Below are 13,225 nucleotides of genomic sequence, written 5' to 3' on the forward strand. Positions count from 1 at the left end.
CTTCGGGTTGGGGCCCGGCACCGAGGCCCCCAGGGGCCAGATGATCCCCAGATCGATAGTCGTGAGGTCACAAATGAGGAGAAAGCAAACGGACCCTTACCCAAGCCCCTCGGGCTAACAGCTCAAGGTCTCCCCAAAAAACCTTCCTTGAAAAGATTGACTAATTTACAAAAACAATGAAGTTTACATCGTCGGTTGTTCCACGGGTAAGGTGTGTTCTGCCAGTCAACCAGCTACGTAGGTTATCTAAACAGCCTTCAGATTTGTGGTCGTAAATGTCTGGCTCCTGCGTTTAATTCCTCGAGATTAAATGTCTGTAAACCTTCAGGCTCCTCTTAAAATCCGGCTGACACTCATTCGCGGTTCTAATCTGGCCAGTTTCGTCTCACTTTGAGAGTGAGCACATGCTCCACAGGCTGGGCTCTGGCAGGTGTTCTGGTAGCTCTATCAAATGCTTTGCTATGCTTAATAGTTGAAGCTCGCCCTGTTCAGTCACGACAACTGTCAAGTTGCAAGTCTAAACATCTATATCCACAAATGAAAATACATTTAAACTATTTTCAGAAAGTTCACGTTTAAACAACAGATTGGATGAATCAAATTACAGGAATAAATGTGCGAACACAGATACAGAACGTGAAGGAAATTCCCGTATATCCAGCTGAGCTCAGCTGGAAATAGTTCCTGTGGTTCCTGTGGGCGTTCCAGTGTTCCTTCAGTGAGATCTCCTCAGCATGCTGTGGTCCCCTCTGGCTGCCTCCTTCCGTTCCACCTGTCCGTGGTACTCTTCTAATGCTCAATGCCTCAGCTTGTTCTTTTGCTGCTTCCTTCCGTTCTCTCTGCAACCTTGCTCCTCTCTCTCTCTCTCTCTCTCTCTCACTCGCTCTCTCTCACTCCTTCTACCTCTCCTTCACTCAGTCTTCATTTTATTTCCAAATGGTCCCAAGTTCTTCTGATTGCAATTCTAAGTCTGCCTTTTTTTCCCTCAGATGTGTGTCCTGAGTCTCGTCACCAGGTAGAGGAGGACAGGTAGTTCCCTTGAGGGGTCAAATACAATCCCAGAGACACCGAGAGGAAGAGGTGGATGCTTTCCTTGCAGTGAAGAAAAAACAGACTGCAGCATTATAGTAGGAGTCCAGTTACACAGCCCGGAGCTCTCTCTCTCCCTTTCTCTCTCTCTCTCTCTCTCCCTCCCTCTCTAGCTTTCCCTCCTCCTTTTTCGCCCTTCCACCCTCTGCGCTGTCACACACGCACGCACATAGACGCCCCCAAACCCCTATCTCTCGCACACGGCACAAGAGGCTCCCCCTTCATCTGTAACTGTCCCCAAACCCTGAGAAGGAGGAGAATCACAGCAGTCACTTAGATCCTAGACACACCCCTGTGCAGCCCAGCCAATCCCTTTCATCTACCTCGTCCTGTCTCTTACTCTCCCTCTCTCCCACGGCCACGCACACAAAAGAAACCAGTGCTTCAGTTATCTCCCCAGTCCGATGCAGCACATTGCTCCTGCGCTAGAGCCTGTCTCTCCCTCGCTCTCCTCCCCCCTGCCCTCAGCCCCCCCCCTCTCTCCCTGTGTGTCTTTCCTGCTTCTCCATGCTGGTGCTGTCTTTGTAGACAAAATTCTGCCTAAGCCAAACACTCAAAATATTTCAGGCTGTTCATCATCTGTGGCAGCCTGTGAACTGCTTTCACGAGAGCCGTCAATCACTGTGATTACGAGCTCCTCGTTTGCACGTCAATCTGTAATCTGGAGGACTCCGTCTGAAAACAGAGTGTTTTGATTTGGCCATGCAATCTGAAGTTCGGGTCGGGAGGCTGAAGTGTTTTTTTTTCACCGGCATGCATGACATTTTCTTGCTGCCCTCTCCCATCTCTCCCACTCGCACGCTGAAACACACACACACACACACACACACACACACACACACACACACACAGACACACACACACACACACGCTGAAACACATCGCTTAAAGAGACAGGTAGCCTACTGAGGCAGGCGGGCTGTGAAGCACGTGCCAGCGTGTGATCAGATTTCACAGCATGTCCTGTTGGCAAACAAGGCAGCCTCCCTAAAAAATGACTCAATGCAGACAAGCAAGCAGAGCACAATTCCAACAGTGGACAATTAAGAGCAGGAGTGCATAACCAAAAAAAAACAAAGTGATGCCCCCTTGAATACAATTGTCAGAATTGATGAACATTTAGACTCCAAGAACCTACAGCAGAAAAACAGTCTGCAAGAGGTAATGCAATGATTCACAGCCCTCTCCCTCCAATTCCCCGTCCTCCCTTTCGAAGACTGGTAATACTCATTTAGAGTGACACTCAGCAACCTTTCACGCCCTAGGATACTAATCTGAGCTGCATCATTAAAAGCACTGCTAGTGCTTTTCTCTCTCTCTCTCTCCCTCTCTCTCTCGCTCTCATCCTCTCTCTCTCTCTCTCTCCCTCTAGCACACTCCACCACATTTAATGTTCTCTCTGCTCTGCTCATCTTCCCTACTGTTGCTCTGTCTTTTCCAACACCTATGGAGAACTACCATTTGGGTCTACATCTTAGAATCATGCACAACATTCCCTAGGAATACTGTTTCAAAACATTTTTATTGGCTTACATAACAAACACTGCAGAAAGACACTGGCCTGCAACATGTTTCACACAATGGAGGGGTTTCCTATTGCGTCTCTGTTTTGAAGTAAGGCACTTCCTGGGCCATGAAGTGTTTTTAAAAAAAGAGAATACTCAAGGATAGAACGTGTTATGAGATCCACGGTTTGAAAATATGGTAAATAAATAAATTCCTCACGGTGTGACTGATTTTATGTAGGTTAGCATCCACACATGTCATAAATAATCCATACATTGATTTACACGTTTATAATTTTAGTCAACTAGCCTCTGTCTTGAGAGGATGGAGGAAAATGTTTTGAGGACAGATATTTCGAACCAGTGGGAATCTTTACTACAGATTGGCCTACTTACAGAAAGGCTATGAGGAGGTCTTTGAAGTTTCCCTCTGCCTTGTGTGGGTATGAAGAACAGTTTTTATCTTTCCCTGCTAAAAGAGGAGATATAGGCTATAAAACACTCAATGTTTAAAGCTCCAGGATATAGCTTTGCTTAGCTTGGTCTGAAAAAGGTTGCAGCGCTTATGTGTTATATTAAGTATTAATGACCACAAATTAGGCACCTGTGGTTACAGTTCTTTCATGTGTTATTTTTGACCGAGCAATCAGAATGAAAACATGCAAACTGCACAGCTATTTAAGGAGTGTTTATAAAACACCAAAGATAACAATTTAGCAGACTTTCGTTTTTAAAAAGTAGCAGTAAAATGAATTGGCTTAGAGAGAGAGAGATACAGAGAAATATGGAGGTTTAGGAATCAACACAGGAAATGTATGCCTCATACGTAAACTGCTTGCAGGATATTATTAAAGGAACATCCATCATATTAGCAATTCCCTAACTCACATCTTTTCTAGTTAGGCTGAGAAGACAGCTGACCTTTGGGATAACATTTCAATCAGCCACTTTATTAGGATATGATGTGCGAGTGACAGGGCCAGTGGCCAATTAATTCCCTCACCCCATCACCCCCCCACCCCACCCTGTAGGAGTTAGATTTCCCATCCACCCACTCTTGGAGTTGTGTATTCTGATTTGGGATGATGAATACTTTGAGGGGGGGTAATGCCCCATGCCCCCCAGTGCTTCACAGTGATATTGCCATTGTGTGTTTGAAGACAGCTAGTTAGACGATTCGGTTAGTCACCGGCATAGGTATTTGTGTCTGCTTGATGAAGAAATGTGTTTAGATATATTTGCCACAAGACACAAAAAAAAAATCACTAATTACTAATTGACCAAATATAGCAACTATGAATTCAGGACACCACAGATCTAAAATAAAATCACTTATGTAATGCTTTCATTTTAGATCTGAACATTACAATTAAAATTGTCAAGTTAAAGCTCAAACAGTTACTGATGTTGCCTAAATGATATACCGATATGCATATTTGATTTTTCCAAGACATGTATTGCCCGTGTGTGTAGCTGACTCACAATGGGTGTGCCACATGTTATTGAGCAGAGACTCTCAAAGTGTTGAGAGGTGAATATATGAATACCAAAAGATAAAAATCAACCAAAGATAAAACTTTTCAAAGCTTTCAAACCCCTGGCACAGAAGACCTTTGTTTAGAGATGATTTGTACTGTCACAGGACTTTTTATTCTAATTTAAATACAAGCAATGATGCATGCTATGAAGGGAGCACTAGGAAAGCTAAGCACACACCTACAGTTAACTACAAGTACCAAGGGAAAACGCTACTGCCCAGCATTTTAATTCTTCTAGCTTCTGCAGAGTGTATTCATCAAATGGGATGGAACAGCTTTGAATTTCTGGTTAGAAAGACTGTTATATTCAGCTGAATGTTGGCATCTTCATCTAAAAAAATTGCCAGAATTCCATCACCATGATGTGTATTTGTTTTAAAAATGCCAGCCAGAATGAAACATGATACACATTCCAGTTACAAAGTGTTACATATGTGGAATTGTGAGCACTTTTCTTTTATTTGTACTTGTTGACGTTATTATATAAAAAGGGTTTTCATTTCAAAGCTCTTAAAATACACATTTACCTAAGAAACAAAGGAAGCTAAGAGAGGTTGTTATTCTCGTCATTACTTTTCAAAGAATGGCTTCTATTAGCCTTGAAAAGCTTTGTTCAGCTTTCAACACACCAATCTGTTCCAATGTTTTGCCGAAAAAATGGGAAACTTTTATTTGTAAGGGAAATCAGCATGACATATCATGTAAAAGAAGAGTCTTATTGAAATTCAAAGGACATGTGCTGCACGGATAAATTATCCATAAAAGCACACTGTTTCTCTTAGCTTGGAATTTAAACCCTTTTTGTTGGCATTTAGTTTTAGGGTTCTTTTTTGAACATATCATATCACAACATTGATTCCACCTTTTGCAACTTCAGGTGAACCAGCTGTCTCCAGCTATTTCGGCGATCTAGTGTTGAGAGATGACAGACCTAATGCCATGAATACCTCACAGACTGGGACCTCGTCACAAGCAGATCTGTCTTCACACCTCCAGTTATATAAATCTAATTATGCGTTAGGGCTGTGATCTCTGAATTACCATTGGAAATGTAATGTACCATGTTCGGTTAATCACAGTTTTGGTGTTTGCTGGAACGGTTATTTATTTTATTTTGTATTGGTTCATTGTAAACTTTATCCAAAATAAATCTGACTGACCTTGGAAAGAACAGTTTTCCCAAAATCTTGTCAAGTATGGTATAACTGATTAATGATAGTATGACAATATAATGTCATAAACATACATACTATCTGAAAATGTTTTGATGAAATGAAGGCTATCATTATGGAGCAGCTGTTGTCCTCAATGAGGGCCGATCAGGATTTGGAGAGGGTCTTGAGAAGAGGGCATGAGGAACAAAAGAAGGGGTTTTGAGGTGGAGGCTAACCTCCAGCATAATCCTGGTGCCATTGTCTTCCTCTGAATTAGGATTAGGGGCCCACAATCCCATCTGCCAGCAGCGCCTGAAGATTGAGAGGAATAATCCAGCCTCCACAAACCCACATTTGCCAAACAAGAGTCCAAACTTTCACTTAATAATGGGGACACACACAACACACACACACAAACAGACACACACACACACACACACACACACACACACACACACACACACACACACACACACACACACACACACACACACACACACACAACACACAAACACACAAACACACAAACACACACACACACACACACACACACAAACATATACACACACACACACACACACACACACACACACACACACACACACACAAAGATGTATATTGGAGTTTTGAGACATGCAAGTAAACGTAATCACAAGCGCAAATGTAAAACACTCTCAGAGCATTAGCACTGACGCCAGTAATCTTACAGTCAGTGACAGGTGGAGGCTGGCAACCTGCTGAATTTAAAGCAGAGTTGAAGGGTAATTATGATAACCAGACAATTATTATGATAGAATGGTTAGGGTAAGGTTGCAGGGTAGAAAATGCAGAAATAAGGATTAAAAAGCAAGACTGTAAGATGCTCCATCCATGACATGAGCCAAATCCCTGTCTCAAAACAGAGGGGCTGTCTTTCACTGCTAGATTAATACCATTATCCCCTGATTAGACGGCACTCACTTAAATACAACACTGCCCCACATCCTGCTGTTATCCTTGTTTTCTATAACGGCAGACCATCCTGACCAAACCTGACTTCTGTTCTGTTTCTTGGAACAAGACAGAAAGGTACTGTTCATCTGCATGACGAATGTAGCAGCTGGCTATTCCAAAGCTCAAAGAAAAAGCTATTACAATTATATGCTTCATGTCACCCACGTCACAGACAGAGAGAAAGAGAGTCAAACGGTATCAGAGACGATGTAAACACACAGCGTAGGTTTGGTTTCATTAAGCATCAGCTGTCATTAAAGGAACCTTTAAGGTTTGGTTTCATTAAGCATCAGCTGTCATTAAAGGAACCTTTAAGGTTTGGTTTCATTAAGAATCAGCTGTCATTAAAGGAACCTTTAAGGTTTGGTTTCATTGAGCATCAGCTGTCATTAAAGGAACCTTTAAGGTTTGGTTTCATTAAGCATCAGCTGTCATTAAAGGAACCTTTAAGGTTTGGTTTCATTAAGATTTAGCTGTCATTAAAGGAACCGTTAAGGTTTGGTTTCATTAAGCATCAGCTGTCATTAAAAGAACCATTAAGGTTTGGTTTCATTAAGCATCAGCTGTCATTAAAGGAACCTTTAAGGGGTTCTCACATTCAGAGCACCTCTTGATATGTCAGAATTGCAGTCCACGTATACACATACTCTGCATGATCATGTTGCTCTAGAGAATCACATTACAGCTATTCAATTAGCGTAACATGATAAAGATGTGACGAGACAGGCGTGGTGTGTTTAAAGTGATTAAGGCTAAGACTGCTGGATTGCTTTTGGGGTTTGTTATGATCTGAGTACATACTGTAGATTAAGGGCATAATTCTTGGGTCACTGTAAAAGCTAGGATTAATAGTGAGAGCCGAGTGTGAAAGCAAGGTTTAATGATATTTGAAGCACGTTCTGCACTCATTTATGTTAGACAGACAGTGCTACAGACAATCTAGGTACTCCGTTATAGAAACGAATAATGAAATGAAAGTAATTCTTCCTCTTGATATCTGTAGTGTGAATGTTTTGACAGGATGGGTTGAATGACTGGATGACGGAGGGTAAGAAAGGAAGGATGGAAGGGAGGAACTCGTTATGGTCGGTGCCTTGACATCTCGGCTTTGCTTTGGGCGACCCATAGTCATAATATTGTGTTCCCATCACTGCACTGGGACCCTGGGACCCGGAGAGCCACACAGGCCACAGGTCGAGTGCACTCACCTGGAGCCAAACTCCTCCAACAGGAACATCATAAACCAAAAAGATTAGGATTCTGTCAAACCCTAGGGCTTCCCAGTGTTATTGATTCACAGCTTTGTTGAATTCCCGGTTGTGCTGTACTTGTCAGAATGTCAATTTATTTAGTATATTTGCTCACCTATGAAGTGCTCCCAGACTAGCCGACCATATTATGCTTGCATATTAATTCCCCACATTCACTCTGAAGTTGATCTGTCCGTGACAAAGTTTCAAATTAAAGGAACAACAAATGCCACATACCACAGTCAGGGCAAGATACATTGATATTCAATGAACACAACGCAAAGACAGCCCATCAAAGTGTTTGATTCGATCAAACATATAAATGTCACAACACTGTAAATGTCTGTACTCTCTGAGTGAGAGACAGACACAATCCCAAAGAATAGGAGACTAGGAGTCCTGACGAGCAAGGATACATAGATTATTTATTTTAAAGGGAGTAAGAGCCATGAATTTCCCTCAGGATTAATAAAGTATCAATCAATCTATCTATCTATCGATCTATCTATCTATCCAAGAATACAATGATAAAGTGAAGGTCAACAAATTGTTATGAGAACCTTTAGAGAATCTTCTCCATCAGGCTGTGTCAGACCTCACTGCGGTGGAATGATCTCTCTTGTGCATGTGTGTGTGTGTGTGTGTGTGTGTGTGTGTGTGTGTGTGTGTGTGTGTGTGTGTGTGTGTGTGTGTGTATCTACCTTGAGTCACTGGAGCATGGTTTGTTTACCAAAACCCTAACAGCAATATTTGCAATGACTTGGACTCACAATGATAAAACACAGGGGAGAATGTCCAATAGTTTCTACTATATCAGTTATAAAAAAACTAACATTCCATATTGACAGAATGCTGCCGTGTATCTGGTTTCAAAAACAGAATGAATTCCCTCATGTTGCGTTCAAAAAGTATTGAGGTTGGTTGTGAGTAGCATCCTAAATTTAGTGAAAAGCTGAGCAAAACAAGTAATTATAAGATTATGAGATTATGTGATTATATGAGCAAAGTTGACCAGGGGAAAATGTGATGATATGATGACAGCAAACATTTTCAGACTGACATGAGTACACAAACATTACTGCAGATATTAGATACACAGCTCCTTATGATGTAAGATATCAGAGAATATTCTAAATATTAATTTCAAAATTGTGCTTTTGTACTAACTACCAACACCAAATATACAACCAGACGCTACAAGCACTAAGCGCAGTACGTGTCAAGACTGGAGAGTGAAAGCAGCCCTCTGTGCTGTCAGTCTTAACCACAGGTGAACCTTCCTAACCTCACTAACCAGTGGCATCAGAATAATTACATTATGTTACTTCAAGTTGAAAACTATACAGGGTTGCTTTGAAGATTGCAGGGCCTGAATTGAATTTGGCAAGTACTTTGACCACAGACCAGATCACTGATTTCAGGTAAGGGAGAAAAAACATGCCTAATTTACTCCAGATTTTGGCCCATGGCAATGAATTGTGACTTGCCAAAATCGGCAAGATTTAAACCCTATGCTTAAATACCCTCTGTGCCAGTATTGTCAAGTGCTTCCCAAAAAAACTAATTCCCAGTAGACGTAAAGAGCACTGTTTTAATTACCAGTGACAGCTTATGTTTTTTACTCTATCATGGAACACCCTGCTGAGCCAAGGGAGTTGTCTAAAACATTGTCTCTCTCAAAAGCCAATTAGCTCAGAGCAGTTAAAGAGGCTTCCAAAAATGTTTTACACCGTTTAAAATTGAGTTATTTCAGAAAGATAAACCAAGGAGAGGCAGCCGCAGCAGAGTAGCAGAAACAACTTATGGGAAAAGGAGAATCTATGGTAACTATGGTAACTAACAACGGACTAGTTTTTCATCCTGCCTGAGATTTTTGACTGAATGATATGAGGCACTGCCAATACAATACATACATACATCATACAGTTACACTGCATTTGTATAAAATGCTCGTCTAGGCATTTAGCTGTATGTCCAACAGTGGCACTGTGCAATAGATCCTGTCACTACTGCTAATTGCATACCTACAGATGGAAAGAGGTGGATGTACTATTTGCACTATGGTAATACTATTTCGAGCGTGTGTTGTGGCTGACAACAAACAAGCATACCTCTTATATTGTGAACAAAGTCAGTGACTGAGCAAGTTCAACATGTTCATTCTAAAAAGTACTGTATAGGTTTATATGTGTGGTAGGTATTTCTTCACGACTGAAATTGTTGGTAACTCCCAACTAGCACTTTCCCCCTCATTATCAGCAGTTTTTAGCAAATTTGTCCAGCTGCAAGTCTGGGTCTCCACCCAGCATATCCTTTTCCTTAACATCAACATTTATGCTTCCGGGCACAGCCTTGTTAACATCCTGAAAGGTCCTAAGAGAGGAATGATGTTTTATAATATCCTGTCAAGTGGTTTGAATTTATAAGTACCAGCCATTGTCCATTGTGGCAAATCTACAAATAATATTATATACTCTTATATACTCATATACAATATTCCTGATGTAAAAATGACAGTAAATAAAACTCTCAGTAAAGGTGATTCTCACCACTGCGTACTCCAAGAGCCCTCAGTGTATCTGCTCATTTGGCCTAGATTAAAACATGATTATACTGATGTAGGATTGTGCTCAGTCTCATCAAACTTCCTAAACTGTCTCACTTTCTTATTACTCCAGCTCCCCCTTGCAAAGTGATGTCCTAAGGCTACACTAAGAGTGATGAACTTAGGCTACACTGAGAGTGATGTACTTAGGCTACACTGAGAGTGATGGGCTGTACATTTTTGCGGGCTGTGCAGCATAGTGGCAATTTGGAATGGAGTGTTTATCTCCCCTTCACATTACCACATGTCATCATATACAAAGTAAAACATACTTCCATAATGCAGCTTGAAACAGGTCTTACAGGTATACTTGCATGCACTGCAACACACTAATAGGTTTAAAAAAAGTTGCCCTTTTCACTTCACTTAAGCTAGCAAATCACACACAATAACGAATCCTCATTTAACATTTTTTTTATCACATTCAAACACAATGTTTGATCAAAAGCTTGAAATGACCAACAGGCATGATCTTTTAGTCAGAGATAGTAACTGTGCCTATATGGCCTAGTTGGGGCTGAGATTACAGTCATTATTTCTCCCTCCGAGGTAATGATGACACGCAGAACACATCCATTAACAAAGGCTAATGATGTGTGATGGCAGATGAACAGAGCTAATTGGCTATGTAATTAAATTAAATAAAAGAGAAACATTAAGAAATGGCCTACACCTTCATGAAAGGACGTGTTTGTACCTTGTTAATCACATGGGACGTTTTGAAACAGAAATGAGAAAAAGACCAGAAGAGTGATATGAACAGAGGAGAGCTTTATTTTATCCATCACTGGACTTTGTGTTCACTCACACTGGTCTTGGCAGTAGCGCACCTTCTGGAGGTCAAATATAGGCTCTTTGATTATTCATGTCTTTGCAGAATCTCTTGAATTAAAACATGGATGTTAACTATAGACACGTAAGGGTATGTCCAGCATACGACACCACATATAAAATAGAAATATGACTTACGGGGATTTAAACAGCGCCACCACAGACTTCTATATCTGTATTAAAAACAGAAACCCAACAGTCCTCCTGTTCTTCTGCTACCCCTCCTCTGTTCACCCTCCTTTAAAAGGTAATGTTTATTCTAGTCACGACTCCTCATGACAAACTTGCACTCTTTCCCTTCCCCTTTTCCTTTGTGTAAAAAGCAGCACTTGGTCTCTATGAAAAAGCCACAACAACCCTCATCCACACAAACGCGTACTGACATAACCCAGGCATACGGTGTGACTATATCATGAGTTCTTGCTGGTTCTTTTGCACATTTCACCACACCACCCTTCCTAAATATAGCCTTCACTATCCCACACACCCATACACACACTCCCTTGTTGAAGCAGGGTTTTTCCTTGGCAGGTCTGTCCTTTGTGGAGCCAGTGTTTATTATAATTGTCAACAGCTTTGGAACACTAAAAATACTCCATGAAACCTACCAGACTGGCAAAACAGTAGAAAATGTTTGCGTGTGAATGTATATATTTGTTTGTGGGGTGTATCTGGATGTCTCTCTCCGCTATAAATGACTTGAACCTAAAATAACACAATATCATAAAGATGTGCTGTCAAGTACAGTATGTTCTGAGGTACATCACAAAATGATCTATACGGCTTGTTATTTGGTTATCTGTGATCCTAAATGGGCTGCAGCTGTTCCCAGCTGGAGTTCAGGAGTTCAGACCTTGACTGTGATAGCTAAACTGAAAGAGGTTAGATGTTTTACCGCTCCATAAAATAAACTGTTTCCAATCATGTAATTCCACTACATGAACTCTATTCTTTATGTAGACATCTTAAAAGTCCCTCTACAACCGAATCAAGGAGTTACTCTGTTTCCCATGTCTGATCTCCCTTGGGAGCAGGGTATTTTGGTACCATGGCATCAGCTTTATAATGGCAAGGAACACATCATCTGGCATGACAGATGAATTTGTCTTTCAGAACTACAAGTGAGTCACCATATCCCACGCAAGAGCCAGCCAGTGCACAAATTCAACAAGTCACTATAGCATCTTTTGTTGTAACAATTTGTATGCAAACACATGCTTTTTACCTTTTAAGGTATATTCAGTCTGGTGTATAACGTACTGTATGTAGGCCTAGTAAACAGTGAATGTTTGTTTCTTCCGAGGGAGCTCTGAGGATTTGTGGGTTTGCATGTCCAGCCTCACCACCAGTCCACGTGTATGTGTCCCTCTCTTCTCGCTATAAAAAGCAGAGTCAGGGAGGGACCACCATCTGGAATGCCAGGAATGGTGAAATGTTGTTTTACTTAGAGAGTTTATTTTTGTTTTCCATCAGAAACCAGGAGAAAGGTTCTTTCTTTCATTTTCTGGCACAGTAGTACACTGGACTTCTCCATCTCACATTTAATTTCCACACAGACCAAATAAGCTTTCCCATTCAAGTGGCAATTACAATCTATGGACAGGTTTTCCTTTAAACAAATTAAGTACCCAGTTAATCTGCGGTAAGAGGGGACACACAATATCCCAAAAGCAAATTTACAATTTCTAAGAAACCACTCAGCTTGTTTAAGAAATGTAAATTCTAAAATGCGTTTACAATCTCCCAAACTAATACAAGTACAAAGTATTTTTAATAGAAGATAACTGAAATTAGTTCCATTCACAATTAACTGACGCATTAGTAAGGGGAACAATAAAGTGGTCTTTTTTGCTTTGAATAGCATCCAACAAATAACTTAAAATTAAACAATTTACCTTAGGCTGTATTGTGTTGGCGACTGTCTCCGCAGGCTACAGTCTCTGCATTCAGTACAGGTCAAGAGAAACACTGTGCCGGCTCTCCCAAATGCTTACCACTTAACTCCTCCGCGGGCAGGAAAAGCAACTACTGACAAAACGTGAATATCTCTCCTGACGTACTAATGTTAAAACTTTGGCTTGGACAGCACCACTACCCAAAACGTTTCCAATATGAGATATATTACGCCACTGCCCTCTAGTGGGACAAAACAAAAGTGTTTTCAAGCAAAATAGGCCTATGCTTTTCCATGTTGCCTTTTCTATTTTCCGTCTTTTCTAGATGTTATTCGGTCGGTGTATTTAGTTTTGTTGTGATTTAG

Source organism: Sprattus sprattus, assembly GCF_963457725.1.
Source record: "Sprattus sprattus genome assembly, chromosome: 8".
NCBI lineage: Eukaryota > Metazoa > Chordata > Actinopteri > Clupeiformes > Clupeidae > Sprattus > Sprattus sprattus.